The sequence below is a fragment of the Nicotiana sylvestris genome, chromosome 2 (assembly GCF_000393655.2).
Source record: "Nicotiana sylvestris chromosome 2, ASM39365v2, whole genome shotgun sequence".
In the NCBI taxonomy this organism is placed as follows: Eukaryota; Viridiplantae; Streptophyta; class Magnoliopsida; order Solanales; family Solanaceae; genus Nicotiana; species Nicotiana sylvestris.
Genome location: NC_091058.1, coordinates 131,795,272 through 131,813,373, shown reverse-complemented (window position 1 = coordinate 131,813,373; position 18,102 = coordinate 131,795,272). Strand labels below are relative to the sequence as shown.

The 18,102-nt window shown below is 39.8% G+C and overlaps 2 pseudogenes; both read right to left on the bottom strand.

Annotated features, from left to right (window-relative positions):
- Positions 1–9,757: 9,757 nt before the first annotated feature.
- LOC104249761 (large ribosomal subunit protein eL33y-like) lies at positions 9,758–10,097 on the bottom strand (annotated as a pseudogene).
- Positions 10,098–12,663: 2,566 nt separating this feature from the next.
- Positions 12,664–13,005, bottom strand: LOC104249762 (large ribosomal subunit protein eL33y-like; annotated as a pseudogene).
- Positions 13,006–18,102: the final 5,097 nt, after the last annotated feature.

Genomic DNA, 18,102 nt, shown 5'->3' with positions numbered 1-18,102 from the left:
TAATTGCGCTAAGCATGAGATACAGTCGTTCATGGATTATTACGCATGATATCACCAGGTGTTGATGGATGAAGAAGATGCAGAGAAGACAACTTTTACCACACCTTGGGGTACATACTGTTACAGAGTCATGCCATTTTGTCTCAAAAACACCGGGGAAACCTATATGAGGGCCATGACTGCCATTTTTCATGATATGATGCACCAAGAGATATAGGTGTATGTGGACGATGTAATCATCAAATCCAAAACCCATGGCAACCACGTTCGGGACTTGAGAAATTTTTTTGAGCGGCTGCGCAAATATGATTTGAAGTTGAACCCAGCCAAATGTGCATTTGGGGTACCATCCGGCAAACTCTTGGGATTCATCGTCAGTCGAAGGGGCATCGAGTTAGACCTAACAATGATAAAGTCTATTCGAGATTTGCCTCCTCCAAAAACTAAGAAGGATGTTATGAGTCTGTTGGGTAGATTGAACTGCATCAGCCGATTCATTGCCCAGCTAACATACACATGTGAACCCATATTCAAATTGCTGAAAAAGACGCAGCAGTCAAGTGGACACATGAATGTCAAGGAGCTTTTGATAAAATCAAGGAATATCTGTCGAATCCGCCAATCTTAGTCCCACCTGAGCTAGGGAGGCCCTTGTTCTTGTACCTGACAATCTTGGAAAATTCATTCGACTGCGTCCTCGGGCAACACGATGTGACTGGAAAGAGAGAGCAGGCTATTTACTATCTGATCAAGAAATTCACCAGTTATGAAGCCAAATACACTTTGTTGGAAAGGACTTGCTGCGCTTTGACATGGGTCGCTCAGAAGCTGAGGCATTATTTGCAAGCCTACACCACTTACCTCATAACCAGGTTAGATCCTTTAAAATACATATTCCAGAAGCCAATGCCCACTGGGAGACTAGCAAAGTGGCAGATCCTGCTTACGGAATTCGACATAGTATATGTCACTCACACGACAATGAAAGCCCAGGCGTTAGCAGATCATTTGGCTAAAAATTTGGTCGATGATGAATACCAACCTTTGAATACTTACTTCCCGGATGAAGAGGTAAACTCAGTTGAGGCAATATCTGAAGACCTCGATGCTTGGAAAATGTTCTTCGATGGAGCAGTAAACGCAAAAGGTGTTGGAATTGGGGCAATCTTGATCTCGCCCACCAGTCAGCATTACCCGGCCACCGCTAGGCTTTGATTTTTCTGCACAAACAACGCTGCCGAGTATGAAGCTTGCATTATGGGCATGAACATGACAATTGACCAAGATGTTGAAGAACTATTAATCATGGGAGACTCAGATTTGTTTATCCGACAAGCTCAAGGAGAATGGGAAACCCGAGACGTCAAGCTTATTCCTTATAGGCGACATGTGGAAGAACTTGGCAAACAATTCAAGTCAATAGAGTTCATGTACATTCCTCGCTGCCACAATGAACTAGCTGATGCACTTGCCACTTTAGCTTCAATGTTGCGGTACCCAGGCAATGCCTACATTGATCCATTGGAAATCCAAATTCAGGAAAGGCAAGGTTATTGTAATACGGTTGAAACAGCACCAAATACCCAACCATGGTATCATGACATCAAAAGGTTTTTGAAAAAGCAAGAATATCCCGAGCAAGCCAGTGGAGACCAGAAGAAAACCATTAGGCGGCACGGGAGTGGTTTCTTTTTGAGTGGTGATGTCTTGTACAAGAGAACTCTGGACCTCAACTTGTTGAGATGTGTTGATGCGGAAGAGGCTAGAAGAATCATGCATGAGGTACACGCGAGATTATACGGACCCCATATAAACGGGAATGTTTTAGCAAAGAAAATCCTTCGAGCGGGCTATTACTGGATGACCATGGAAAAGGACTATTTCAGCTTTGTCCGAAAGTGTCATCAGTGTCAGGTGCACGGTGATTTGATTCATGCACCTCCCACAGAACTGCATCCCATGTCAGCACCTTGGCCATTTATTACTTGGGGTAGGGACGTCATTGGGCCAATCGAGCCAAAAGTCTCAAATGGGCACAGATTCATACTAGTTGCCATTGACTACTTCACAAAATGGGTTGAAGCCATCACTCTCAAATCCGTCATTAAGAAAGCTGTGGTAGATTTCGTGCACTCCAATCTTATCTGCCGTTTTGGCATTCCTGCAACTCTTATTACCGACAATGATGCCAACTTGAATAGTCATTTGATGGGAGAGATATGCGAACAATTCAAGATAACGCACCGGAACTCTACTCCTTATCAGCCCAAAGCCAATGGTGCCGTCGAAGCAGCAAACAAAAACATCAAAAAGATTTTGAGAAAGATGATTCAAAGTTCCATGTAGTGGCATGAAAAGTTACCGTTTGCATTGTTGGGATATCGCACTACTGTGCGCACATCAATTGGAGCCACCATGTATCTTTTGGTTTATGGAACTGAAGCCGTAATGCCCGCGGAGGTTGAAATCCCCTCTCTCCGAATCATCGTTGAAGTTGAAATTGAAGACAGTGAGTGGGTTAAAACCCGACTGGAACAGTTAACCTTGATCGATGAAAAGCGAAGGACCGCGGTCTGCCATGGACAATTGTACCAACAAAGAATGGTCCGTGCCTACAACAAGAAAGTGCAGCCTAAAAATTTCGAAGTAGGGCAATCGTTTTAAGGCGCATCCTTCCTCATCACCAGGAAGCGAAAGGAAAATTTGCTCCTAATTGGAAGGGCCCATACATCATCAGAAAGATATTGCCAAAAGGAGCATTGTATCTGGGCGATATTGAAGGAAATGATCCCGAAACAGCTGTAAATGCGGATGCAGTCAAAAGGTATTATGTTTAGCTTTTCTGTAGTGACAAGCTTGTCCGATTGGGATGGCGAAGGCTTTCATTCTCGCTACCCAAACACTCTCCACCCTTTGCAAACCCATTTGAGCCGGTTACTCTTCTTTGATTACCCTCTTGGGAACTAAAAAAAAGAAGCAAAAAGCAAAAGCAAAAACAACAAAATAAAATGTTTCCCTAAACTACGTTCGACTTGATTCCGAAATGATACATAGGCAGCCTCTCCCTGGTGTTCAGTCACACCAAAACAAAAATCCAATTTTCCCAAAAGTGAAACTGGGGCATATGTTAGAATGGTTCGGCAATGAGCCTACCTGAACGATTCCAAAGTTATAATTTCATCCAGATTCTTTTTACCTAAACCTTGTTCAATTCCTTCTGATCAATCAGCAAAGGCGTCGGAGTTAGAAAACACAACTATTTGGATCCGATGCAATCAAACGAGAGAAATAAAATGAGAGAGTCTTATTGGTGAAAACCCACACGGGCACCATGAGGCGATGATAAGCAGAGAAATGAAAAATGAGAGAGTCTTGTTAGTGAAAACTCGTAAAGAGCACTATAAGGCGATGGTGAGAAGAGAAATGAGAGAGGTCGATTGGAGAAAACTCGCAAAGGGCGTCGTTGATCGAAAAGAAGAAATCCCTCACCACCATTGGTATTGAAAGGGTCCTGGCAAGGTTTCTTGGCTTAAAAACACGGGTCGCAATGGGTATGTAAGAAGTTGGATAGTTGTGCGGATCGGGCATCCAGTCCAAGAAGCATGTCATGTCTATTGAAGTCTGCATGCACCCCAAATAAGTCCGTCCTTCCTCCCCGAAAGGGACACTTCTCTCTAAATTCATTTTCTTTCCTTTTGCTTACTTTTCCTTGAATCCCTTTCGGTCTAACTCTGTTTCCGAAACTAATACAAAGAAAAGGTGGCAAGATTGGATTTACAGGGTCCCGCCTAACAAAAGCTAAAGAAAAGTACCCAGCCTCAGCAGGTGCATCAAGTCGATCCCGACTGGCCATGATGCCTGTTGCTTTGAAATCAAATTTATTGAAAAGGAAAAGAAAGCCAAAGGCAAAAGCCTAAAGGCGGAATAAAGTGAAAGGGTCGAAGCCCCACGTGGGTAAGCCGTCATGAAATCTTAAAAACTAAGTCCCTCGGTTTGAAAGATAGATCAATCTTCAGAAAACCACTAAACAACAGAGGTTCTCACCAAAAGAGTTGGGCCGAGATCAAGTGATCAACGCAATCAAGGCCACAAAAACCGACCACCGTTTCAAACTAACAATTGTTCTTTGTTTGAAAAAAATTAAAACAGGTGCAATCCAGAGCAACCATGCAAGAAGCAGGTGCAGCCGAAAAGGAAAAGATGCGCAAAAGCTAGAAACAGCTTTGCAGCAAATAATCAATCCAAAAAGGGAAGTTTCCTCCAAGTTCTTTCCTGCATTTTATTAAAAAATGAAATGAAAATGAAAAAGAAAGAAAAAGAAGAAAATACAAACAAAATGATAGCTTAGATTCCCAACCTCAATATGTTACTCTTTTGCCAATATTAGGGCTCCAATCCTTGAGTTGAGCTTTTTAGACATAGGACCTCCATTCCCTAGTCGCCTTCTGCCAACATTAGGGCTCTAATCCCTGAGTTGAGCTTTTATACATAGGGCCTCATTTCCTAGTCTCCTTTTGCCAACATTAGGGCTCCAATCCCTGAGTTGAGCCTTTTTAGACATAGGGCCTCCATTCCCTAGTCGCCTTTTGCCAATATTAGGGCTCCAATCCCTAAGTTGAGATTTTTAGACATAGGGCCTCCATTCCCTAGTCTCCTTTTGCCAACATTAGGGCTCCAATACCTGAGTTGAGCCTTTTTAGACATAGCGCCTCCATTCCCTAGTCGCCATTTGCCAACATTAGGGCTCCAATCACTGAGTTGAGCTTTTTAGACATAGGGCCTCCATTCCCTAGTCATCTTCTGCCAACATTAGGGCTCCAATCCTTGAGTTGAGCTTTTTATACATAGGGCCTCCATTCCCTAGTCGCCTTTTGCCAACATTAGGGCTCCAATCCCTGAGTTGAGCTTTTTAGACATAGGGCCTCCATTCTTTAGTCGTCTTTTGCCAACATTAGTGCTCCAATCCCTGAGTTGAGACTTTTTAGACATAGGGCCTCCATTCCCTAGTCGCCTTTTGCCAACATTAGGGCTCCAATCCCTGAGTTGAACTTTTTAGACATAGGGCTTCCATTCCCTAGTCGCCTTCTGCCAACATTAAGGCTCCAATCCCTGAGTTGAGCTTTTTATACATAGGGCCTCCATTCCCTAGTCGCCTTTTGCCAACATTAGGGCTCCAATCCCTGAGTTGATCTTTTTAGACATAGGGAGCCAACATTAGGGCTCCAATCCCTGAGTTGAGCTTTTTAGACATAGGGCCTCCATTCCCTAGTCGCCTTTTGCCAACATTAGGGCTCAAATCCCTGATTAGAGCCTTTTTAGACATAGGGCCTCCATTCCCTAGTCTCCTTTTGCCAACATTAGGGCTCCAATCCCTGAGTTGAGACTTTTTAGACATAGGGCCTCCATTCCCTAGTCGCCTTTTGCCAACATTAGGGCTCCAATCCCTGAGTTGAGCTCTTTAGACATAGGGCCTCCATTCCCTAGTCACCTTCTGCCAACATTAGGGTTCCAATCCCTGAGTTGAGCTTTTTAGACATAGGGCATCCATTCCCTAGTCGCCTTCTGCCTCCATTCCCTAGTCGCCTTTTGCCAACATTAGGGCTCCAATCCCTAAGTTGATCTTTTTAGATATAGGGAGCCAACATTAGGGCTCCAATCCCTGAGTTGAGCTTCTTAGACATAGGGCCTCCATTCCCTAGTCGCCTTTTGCCAATATTAGGGCTCCAATCCCTGAGTTGTGCTTTTTAGACATATGGCCTTCAGTCCCTAGTCGCCTTTTGCCAACATTAGGGCTCCAATCCCTGATTTGAGCCTTTTTAGACATAGGGCCTCCATTCCCTAGTCGCCTTTTTCCAACATTAGGGCTATAATCTCTTAGTTGAGCTTTCTAAACATAGGGCCTCCATTCCCTAGTCACGTTTTGCCAACATTAGGGCTCCAATCCCTAAGTTGAGTCTTTTTAGACATAGGGCCTCCATTCCCTAGTCTCCCTTTCGCCAACATTAGGGCTCCAATCCCTGAGTTGACATTTTAGATATAGGGCTCCATCCCCTGAATAGTTTAGATTTTTGTTGCAAATAACTCACGAAATTTTCCTAGTGAAAACTGGGGCAGAAAAATTTCGTTCGTTTGTTTGTTTTTGGTATCTGAGCAGGTTTTACTTCGAGACACAGGGTTCGAGATGACCGAAAGAATGAGTCTCAATCCAGAATAGAGAAAAGAAGAAAAATAAGAAAAGAAGTGAATTCAAAGGGTTGAAGCGGAGAAAGATGCGGACTGCTCAAGATATGATTGAAGTCACAAGCTTCGCATGTTCCTCCTTGATCCAAAGCTGAAGAAAGAACCAGTACCTACAGCTAACGAGCGTCAAGATTCAAATCAGAGTGCACATCAAGAATCAGCTAAGACTCAAGATCAAGCTTCAAGATATTTATAAATAGGAATCTTGTAACTCGTTGCTAATAGGCCTAGCTAGCTTAGCTTTGGATTTTGCTTTTTGGTGTAATAAGGAGCTCAATGAGCAGTAGCAGCAGCAGCAGTGAATTCACAGCTCCCGGCATTCCCAGCTACCGAAATTTTCAGAACTACACTGACCTAATTCCTTTATAGCCAAGGATATGTAGGCAACCTTGAAGCAAGGTTTGGTCAGACTCTTTTCAAAAAATGCTTCTCATGGAGTTTCCAAACGGGCAAAAATCCCTCATAATTGCTCATTTTGTCCTTGCCCGAAAACCCTTCGTGTATCCGAGCAAAGAGGGGCAGCTGTGAGCACGTGATTTTTACCTCGCATGAATTACTCCTACAGAATCCCCAAAATTAGGATTTTCCTTTTTATTATTTGGTTTTTAGGAATTAATTGCTCAATTTTCGTGTTTGTTTACATTTTGTGTGCATAATTAATTTTATTTAAATCATAAAAATAGCAAAAAATACCACGCATTGCGTTTAGGATTTAATTTTATAATTTTTTAGATTATTTAGTAAATTAGTTTGTTTTACGAAAGTGGAAAATCACAAAAAAATAACTCATTTTGCAATTTTAAATTTTTAGCTTCGAATTTAGGTAGTTTTCTTTTAATTTGGTATTTAATAAGTTGTGGTAATTATTATTTAGAGTTAATTAATTTAATTTGGTAGGATAATCTAGTTTTAAGACTTTTTTAGGTTTTATTTTTATTTGGAATTAATTAAAAGAATTTGAAACTAAAAGAAATTAGAAAGGAGAACAAAATTTGATATTTGGGCTATTTTAATTCAATCTCCCCAGGCCCAAGTGTATTTTTTCCCAAACTCGCTCAAAACCTGCCCAGATCCGCGTCCCAACCCTGTCCAAACCCCCTAGTAACCAAAATGACGTCGTTCTGATAACCCTTTGATCACGACCGTTGGATCTCCTTAATCCAACAGTCCGAAACTGGGGTGCCTCTTAATATATATATTTCCAAATGCCCGAACCCCTACCCCCATCTCTCATCTCCCTCAAACTCCTCTCTCAGAGACCAGACCTGAACCCTAGTAGCCGCCCTGAAATCCCACCGCCTGAAGGTGGCAGCGCTACCACCAACCACCCTGAGATTAACACCCCACAATCTCCTCCACCTCCACATCCCAAATCCCCAAAAAACTCTTCTCAAATCCTTCCAGAACTGCTCGAATTTCAGATCAAGTATCGAACCCTAGCGCCGCCCTTGTTCTCTCCGGTGGCGGCGCCACCTCTGTTCGACCCCAAATTAACACCCAAGGACCGTCCTCTCTCCCTCATCCAAAATACTCACTTAGATTTCTTCAAACATCTCTGGAACTCCTCGAATATCAAATCGAAGAGTCGAGCCTTCAGAGTCTAAGGTCGGAATCATGCATGCAAGACTTTCCAGGAATTTTCCGGTTGTTTCAAGTCGGTTTTGACACAAAATAGTGACACTCGTTTGTTCTTCACCAAGAACAAACGTTTGCCACTGTGTTGGGTCGAATCAGTGCCTCAGTCATGATTTCAAGTCTAGCTGGTAAGTCCCGTTCATCTTTGTTTTCAAAATCGCCTATGTGTCACCTCTGTTCCTTTCCTCTCTTTTGATTTATTTTCTGATTTATTAAATGTCCTGTTAGAACTTTTGATTTGGTCACTTAGATTAATTAGTTAGCCTAATCAGTTCCTCGCCTGTTTGTGATCATTAATTAGTCGATTTGTTTGGTTTTTAAGTGTTCTGAATTTGTTTGGGTTTCATCTTTGTTATTTGGGCTCTGAGGTCAGTCTAAGACCTCATTTTAAAAGAATTTTATTTGGTATGAGTCTGAGCCCATTGAATCATTGAGCCTGTTTGGGGATTCTGTCACGACCCAAACCGATAGGCCGGAACGGGTACCCGGTACCTTACTCAACCGAGTACCAATGTAACATATCTTTCTTATTACATCATCATATACACGTGACATACGAGCCTAATAGGCCAACATAATCATTTATAAACTCAAAACATAGGCCGACAAGGCCGTACAATCTTTCACGTACAAGACATATGTCTACAAGCCTCTAAGAATACATAAATGTCATAAAGGTCGGGACAGAGTCCCGCCATACCAAACAATACACATCTAAATCATACTAACCAAACGAGCAACTTCGAAGCAAATTGAGCGCACCAACATCTTCCACTGAGCTGATAGCCTATTGGAGGGCTCTCGACCTGTCTATCGGGACCTGCGGGCATGAAACGCAGTGTCCCCAGGCAAAAGGAACGTCAGTACGAATAATGTACCGAGTATGTAAGGCATATAAATAAATAAATATATAAGAGACATGGAAGACATATAGAGTACATGATTCAACCTGTAAGTATGAATAACTTTGTAGATCATAGATTACTTTTAGCGTCATGCATGCGCGTGTGAACGTCATGTCGTGCATAGGTACATGTTTCATAACATTATCAGCCTCTGAGGGCATTCCATTATATCATACCGGCCACGGTGGACAAAATCATCATCGTATACCAGTTGATCAGGTGGTGGTGCGTATATAACGCCATAACCTTTCCCATATCCCATATACATATATTTACATATATACGCGTATATAACGCCGTTTGAGTACATACATATATATGCGTATATAATGTCATTTGAATCATATTTCAGCCACTGTGGACAACGTCATCATCATATACCAGCTGATCAGGTGGTGATGCGTATATAACGCCATAACCTTTTCCCATATCCCATATACATATATTTACATATATACGCGTATATAACGCCATCTGGTCATGGGTCAGTGCACATGAATGCAGTGCATAAAAAGTACGTCAATAAAATTATTCGAAATGTCATAAGACCATTTTGCCTCTGAGTAATATCATAAAGTAAATTCTTTTCAACTTTCGTATTTTTCTGAGACCCATGAACAGATGATAAGACATTATAACACACAAAAATTCAAGAACACAGATATCTCTAATACTTCTATGAATAGAGTCATTCGTGGAATTTGTGCATTTTGCACGTTCCGTTCGTATTGTATGGATCATGCCAAAAGAAAGAAGGGATAACCTTAACATACCTGGAATAGGAAAAAAATCCGTATGATATTCTTGGACCAAAATTCTTAACTTGATCAATAACCATCTCAAGCTTTCACTTCCAAAACATCTCAAATAATCGTACATAGAAACTCCAAGAACAAAATTAGACGACATCTAATCAGATGTTCACTCCTTGGTATTTCTTAGGAAATGACAAACTTAACAATTTATGTCCAACTTGATTATATGTTGCTTGGGTACATGAAAGCTCTAACCTTACCTCCCATGGATTTAGGTGGCAGATTGGACTTGAATTTAGCTCTAGCAATACCACTGTTACCATGTGGTCTACAAACTTTACCCCAAATATAACGATAATATGAATTGTTCTTATTAGTTTTTGCCTTGTAAATATGAGCCATATACTTTCCTAAATATCAATCAACTTCTTCCTTAGTGTTCACTTCCTTGATCTGAATTAATGACGTGCTCGGATACTAATTCGACTTCGACCATTTTGTAACCAAGAACGGTGCCTCTAACATAGAGTCTTACACGCTCTCCTTGGCATCCTTTCAACATTTTCGACTGTGGAGCTACACAACTGAGGAATATGGCGGCAAGAAAGCTCAAGTATGCAAGTTTTAAAGGAGAATGAATTATATTATAATTCTTAAGAGAGATATGACCAAAAGCTACCCCTCTTAATTCCTCTTTTAAGTGTGACACCTAGGCACAACTTTAAGAGTCATTACATTGAATTGGGGGGGGGGGTACTGCCACGTGAAAGTGAGAAAGATTATCCAAACATTGAATTAATTAATTAGGTAATGACCGGTTACTCGATAATTAACCAATTACCCGAAAAATTGAGAATTATTCCTGCTTACTTAAAATATTACTCACTTTTCACATATATTATACACCTTTCTATCATAACCATGTAGTAACTTGTATGTCAGTAGTCCATAAATACCGGGTATTTTAGCTCGGGCCATACCCCAATATGCCAAACTTCGACAAAATTTGTTTTCTTCGATATCACTTTCCCTCTTACCTTCACGAATTTACTCATCACTTATAATCCTTATAATCTCTAAATAATCTTTTCCTTGGACTGATGTCAATTACCTTACGACAAATTCAATGTACAACACTACAGGGTGCAATATCGTCAAAATGTAGTACTGCGGGATGTGACATCTCACTTCCAGGCTCTCATTAATTTATTTATGGCGTATTTTCAAGTACAACAATATGGGGTGTAACATCATTCCCCCCTTTGGAACATTCGTCCTTGAATGTTGACTAATGTGCTTATCATTCTCATAACCCATAACTCTTGCGAATACTTTAGTAGTCCTTTTGCCATCTACGCAATTGTTCTGTGAATAAGTTCAAAGGCCAGACATTCCTCCCTTTAGGCCTCTTTCCCATGCCATAACTTGTAGTCGGAATCCTTCCAATCTCGTAACTATTGCTACCTTTCATCATGCAGCCTGTACGGTTTTGACCTTGTAAGGGTGCCCAATCTCTAGGCTTCATATATAGAGCTTGATAAGATGTCCCTTTGGGCATCGATGAGTATACTGAAGTTCTTTGCTCGGTACTTTGTTGAATTCACAAATATTTATCTCATTGCATAGATCCATTTAGCCATCCGTATGAATCTACTACCATAACTCTTACTTTAATTTATTGATTCTGAGGTCTGCTACCAAATCCCAGCTTACTCTCGTTGCTTATTCCATATGTATAAATTTAAGTCCTTTAATGCTTCCTCATTATTGCTCATTTTTAAGAATGACAGCCTAATCTTATCTCATACTTTGTAACTTTTGTCCATCCATTATTGATTCACCTCAATATTGATCTACAATATACCACTGATAACTTAACCTTTTATGTATATTGCTGCTAGGATTCACGTTTTATCGGGGAATGTCTAAAATGGTTAGATTGATCCACCTGAGATGATACCCTGCTTTCATAACCGTACCTTACAGCATCCCAATGCGATTCACCTTGTATGGGTACTTTAATCCTGTCCAATTCATAAGATCCATGATACAATCTTCTAACAATTCGATCCTTTGTCTATGCCCTGGGCTTAATTCTTTCTTTTAACTTATATCGGAGTCTTCTATGGCTATATGATTATCAACAAATGTGCTTCCTAGATAATGCTCCAAAATCTTGAGTGTATCCATAAAGTACTAACTTTGGATCATTGATCAAATAATTCTTTCGTTTCAACGTAAGCTATTACTTTTTCTGGTCTTTCTGCCCCTTCGTTGCGTCCATACTTAGCTTATCTTAGTGCCTACACTAGCCAAAATTTTCATACCGGCCACTGTGGGCAAAATCATCATCGTATACCAGCTGATCAGGTGGTGGTGCATATATAACGCCATAACCTTTCCCATATCCCATATACATATATTTACATATATACGCGTCTATAACGTCGTTTGAGTACATACATATATATACGTATATAACGTCATTTGAATCATATTTCAACCACTGTGGGCAACATCATCATCATATACCAACTGATCAGGTGGTGATGCGTATATAACGCCGTAACCTTTTCCCATATACCATATACATATATTTACATATATACGCGTATATAACGCCATCTGGTCATGGGTCAGTGCACATGAATGCAGTGCATAAAAAGTACGTCAATAAAATTATTCGGAATGTCATAAGACCATTTTGCCTCTGAGTAATATCATAAAGTAAATTCTTTTCAACTTTCGTATTTTTTTGAGACCCATGAACAGATGATAAGACATTATAACATACGAAAATTCAAGAACACAGATATCTCTAATACTTCTATGAATAGAGTCATTCGTGGAATTTGTGCATTTTTCACGTTCCGTTCGTATTGTATGGATCATGCCAAAAGAAAGAAGGGATAGCCTTAACATACCTGGAATAGGAAAAAAATCCGTATGATATTCTTGGACCAAAATTCTTAACTTGATCAATAACCATCTCAAGCTTTCACTTCCAAAACATCTCAAATAATTGTACATAGAAACTCCAAGAACAAAATTAGACGACATCTAATCAGATGTTCACTCCTTGGTATTTCTTAGGAAATGACAAACTTAACAATTTATGTCCAACTTGATTATATGTTGCTTGGGTACATGAAAGCTCTAACCTTAGCTCCCATGGATTTAGGTGGCAGATTGGACTTGAATTTAGCTCTAGCAATACCACTGTTACCATGTGGTCTACAAACTTTACCCCAAATATAACGATAATATGAATTGTTCTTCTTAGTTTTTGCCTTGTAAATATGAGCCACATATACTTTCCTAAATATCAATCAACTTCTTCCTTAGTGTTCACTCCCTCGATCTGAATTAATGACGTGCTCGGATACTAATTCGACTTCAACCATTTTGTAACCAAGAACGGTGCCTCTAACATAGAGTCTTACACGCTCTCCTTGGCATCCTTTCAACATTTTCGACTGTGGAGCTACACAACTGAGGAATATGGCGGCAAGAAAGCTCAAGTATACAAGTTTTAAAGGAGAATGAATTATATTATAATTCTTAAGAGAGATATGACCAAAAGCTACCTCTCTTAATTCCTCTTTTAAGTGTGACACCTAGGCACAACTTTAAGAGTCATTACATTGAATTTGGGGGGTACTGCCACGTGAAAGTGAGAAAGATTATCCAAACATTGAATTAATTAATTAGGTAATGACTGGTTACTCGATAATTAACCAATTACCCGAAAAATTGAGAATTATTCCTTCTTACTTAAAATATTACTCACTTTTCACATATCTTATACACCTTTCTATCATGACCATGTAGTAACTTGTATGGCACTAGTCCATAAATACCGGGTATTTTAGCTCGGGCCATACCCCAACATGCCAAACTTCGACAAAATTTGTTTTCTTCGATAACACTTACCCTCTTACCTTCACGAATTTACTCATCACTTATAATCCTTATAATCTCCAAATAATCTTTTCCTTGGATTGATGTCAATTACCTTACGACAAATTCAATGTACAATACTACAGGGTGCAACATCATCAAAATGTAGTACTGCGGGATGTGACTTCTTACTTCCGGGCTCTCATTAATTTATTTATGGCGTATTTTCAAGTATAAAAATATGGGGTGTAACAGATTCATAGCCCATGTTCAAGTCTGGCTGGGCTTCAAGGCAAAATACAGGGGTAATAGGGGTAAATTGGGTAAGTCACTTAAAGGAATCTTGCTATAACTACCCAAGAAGCTGCCTAGAAACTACAAAAACAAACTAACTTGACCAACAAGTCAGTAAATAAAGGACTAAGTAGCAAAAAGGAAAATTTGAAAAGGACTAAATTGAAATAACTAAACCTTTAAGGCTGCCCTAGTAGCTTGCCTATAAAGGCATTGCTACTTGCAGCTCAAGAAAAGGGGGAAGAGCTAAAAAAAATCCTGAAAATCCTAAACAGTTGAAAATTTGGATAAAACACGGTTCCATTAAATTCTGGCTAAAAAAAATCTGAAAGTTTTGATTTTCTTTGAAATAATTTTCCGTTTCATCTGGGGGTCATGATGGTTTGAATTGGGTTTTGAAATCTTGGTTTGAATTTGCTTTAGTCATAATGCGATTGGGCTTGCTCCTTGTTACTTTTTCATCTCAAAATTCTGGTCCAAATTGGTGTGCTGAAGCTGATTATTGCTATTGTTACTGCTAGTTCCTTACCTCTGATTCTTATTTCTTCATTATTCAGGTACCAATCCCAACTCTCTTATGACGTAGCTCTCAATTTGAGGATGAAATAAAAGCAGTGCTGACTTTTTATAAGTTTTTTATGTGTTCATTTGATTCCATGTAGATCAGTTAGCTTCTATTGATTAGCTAAAATTTTCATGTTGTAAGTGATTTTGAACTGTTGGACTATTGCGATAATGGTTTTGAATGGGTTTAAATGTAGTGATTTGTCTCCTCTTTATTCGATATGAACAATCACTATTTTGGGTATTAATCTCATGCTTGAGTTGGGTTTTGAAATGCTAAGGGGGTAATCAGGATATTACTGAAGCAGTATCAAATAACAAGTGGTTGATTCTAGTCAGAATTGGTGTAGAAGTTTAAAATGTTCAATCAATGGGTATATGTGCAATTAAGTCCATATAAAGTTTGTATGATGAAATTGTGGGGTTGTGACTATTTCATCTCTTTCCTTATGCAATTCAAACCTTGCTGACATGATGACATATGTGCGTTTCATCAGTCTTGTTTGCTTCGGTTCAAGTCAGTGCTAAGCTTAGTCATTTTTCTCATAATCTGAACCTCTCACTTCAAATGTGGTGTTGCATTAGCTTTTAATATTCAAATGGGGGGGGGGGGGTGTATTCGAATTGGTGGATCGAAATGGGATAAATGTATACGTTATGTTTTCTTTAAGGAATAAGTAAGTCTGTTATAACTTAAGTGATTTGGGGAATTAATTAATGAAAAAGGCATGAAGGTTTTCTTATAGCATAATATTATGGTTTGATGAGGATTGCCATTTGTTTTAGCTTGGTGTGTTTTTCTGGATCTGAGAGCTTGGGCTCTCTATTATTTGTTATGGGTTCAAGCTTTTGATTTACCAGTTCTCGTTTGGAACTTGGGCTCATCCAGGCCCAAACTCGGAGATTCGAATGCCAATTTTCCTTGGGCAGCTGGTTGAGCTCGATATCAATCCCTTCCAACTGCGTCTGGTCTTTACATGCTTGTCGTGGGGTTCGAACTCAAGTTACCCCTTCGACTCCTCCTTAATATCTACGCAATTTGGGGCCAGAAATCTTGTGTAAGGCGAAAAATGCAGTTGGGCCTTTACCCTAAAAGGCAGTTGCTTCTTCGCAAAGCTGGCTTGGGCTTGGTTCATTAGTTTAAAAAATGAGATTTGACATGTAACTTTAGAAGTATTGACCTCTACCATTTGTCCCATTAATTAATTAGTTTAGAGGTGAGCCATCCTAGATAACAAATAGTCTATGGCCCTCCGAGCTTTAGTTTGAATACTTTTAAAATGGAATTGAGGTGTGTCGCGCCAAATAAAATCTCAATTGCATGGCCCTCATTTAATTAATCTTGTATTGATCCTTAGAATTTGAGGCGCGTCATTTAGCCAATTTCCACGGCCCTCGCGAAATTAACAACTCGTAGTTGCTTTAGGCGCGTATTTTAATAATATTACGTTCCTTAAACTCGGGTGTGCATTTCATGTGACCCAATTCTAAATCTCACAACGTTGAATAAAATGTGTTTCGGATTGCGGGTGCATTTCATGTGGTGCGATCCAAAGACATGTTTTATACGACGATAAATCTTCTTTAAAAAATAATTAAAAGCGGTTTAATAAGTTAAAATATACCATAGGCTGAAACATGTATTAAAATCAGATAATAGGCAAATTGTAATAGTTTAAGCGACCGTGCTAGAACCACGGAACTCGGGAATGCCTAACACATTCTCCTGAGTTAACAGAATTCCTTACTTAGAATTTCTAGTTCGCAGATTTCAAAAGGAAAGTCGAGTTTTCCTCGATTCGGGATTTTAAAATAAACTGGTGACTTGGGACACCAGAAAACAAACCGTCCCAAGTGGCGACTCTAAATAAAATAAATAAATGATCCCATTTCGAATAATGTCACTTAAAGTGGAAAAACTCTCTTATATCCCTTTCGGGGGTGTAAAAAGGAGGTATGACAAGGCTTATAGTGCATGTATTTGTAGTACTCATATCTGGCTGCACTATTTTAGAGTGTACCATCTGGGTGGCTCACAAGAAGATCTACTAGCACACTTGCAATATCCTTCGGAAATTTCAACTAACACAAACAATCCAATCACCATTTCCTAATGTTCCATCCTTTTCTTAAACTACACCTGTTAGTGCCCATAGGGCATAACTGAGATGGGTATGGCCAATTATACATACCTCTATTACTGTTGATGGTAACTCTTAATGCCTATATTTTTCTGCCGGAACTGTAACACTGATAATCTTCATTAACTGGGCGTCTCGTACCCTTCTTCACCTTGCTTCTTTTACTTTTTGAAAGCATTATCTTTCACCATAAAGGTTGATAAATATTCTTGCCTTAAGGTTCCTTATCAAGAGGCTTACACCTTTCAGTACGCACATGAGCTGCTGAAGACCGCACAGTTAGGCATCATTGGCATGATGCAAAGTCGAGTTCCTCTGACTCAGCTCTTCCATAGCCATGTCTTTTACCAATAGTCTTTGCGGATGTAGGTATCATCTTATTACGAGTAAAATAGAAGTTAGGAATTTAAATTCTTACAACTGAGCTCTACCACACGATCTAGAGTAAGAAGAAAGAGTGACAACCCTAAATGCCCTATAGCCTCCTACTTATAAGTGTGGTGCATGACACACCCATAAACAAGACTCTACTAGACACGGCTTGTAGACTCCCTAGGACAGAACTGCTCTAATACCACTTTTATCATGACCCAAACCGATGGGCCGTGACGGGCACCTGGTACCTTACTCAATCGAGTACCAACATAACGTATCTTTCTTATTACATCATATAGATGTGACATACGAGCCTAATAGGCCAACATGATCATTTATAAATTCAAAACATAGGCCGACAAGGCCGTACAATCTTTCACGTACACGACATATGTCTACAAGCCTTTAAGAGTACATAAATGTCATAAAGGTCGGGACAGAGTCCCGCCATACCAAACAATACACGTCTAAATCATACTAACCAAACAAGGAACTCCGAAGCAAATGTAGCGCACCAACATCTTACACTGAGCTAATAGCCTACTTGGAGGGCTCTCGACCTGTCTGTCTGGACCTGCGGGCATGAAACGCAGCATCCCCAGGCAAAAAGGATGTCAGTGCGAAATAATGTACCGAGTATGTAAGGCAATATACTGAAATCTGAAACTGAACTGATAATATAATAACTGTAAGTAGCTGGAAGTCAAAGATAATCTGAAGATATGCTTACCTGCTGATACTGACTCAACTCTCTTAATATAGTAAGTAAAATAGCTGTCCGGCCCAATAAGGCTTGGTAAATATGTATATATATATATATAAAACTGCTTTGCCATAGTAGGCTCGCTCATAGGTGCTCGGCCATACTAGGCTCTATATCTCGACCAACTGGGCTCGCTCATAAGTGCTCGGCCATAGTAGTCTCGATATATATATATATATATATATATATATATATATATATATATATATATATATATATATATATATATATAACTGCTCTACCGTAGTAGGCTCACTCATAGGAGCTCGACCATACTAGGCTCTGTATCTCGATCAACTGGGCTCGCTCATAAGCGCTTGGCCACAGTAGGCTCGGTATATAAATTACCATTTGATAAGAGGTTTCCCAATAGAGGCCTACCCATCAATTATAGCTCGATGGTAATAAAAATACTTTTAGAGTCCTCAAACTTTGACAAAATCATAGAAACCTTTGTTGCTATTAATAGCAGCCATGAAATGGAAGGTTTCTCCGATGAACGGTAATCCCCGGTTGCCCAGCGGAACTTT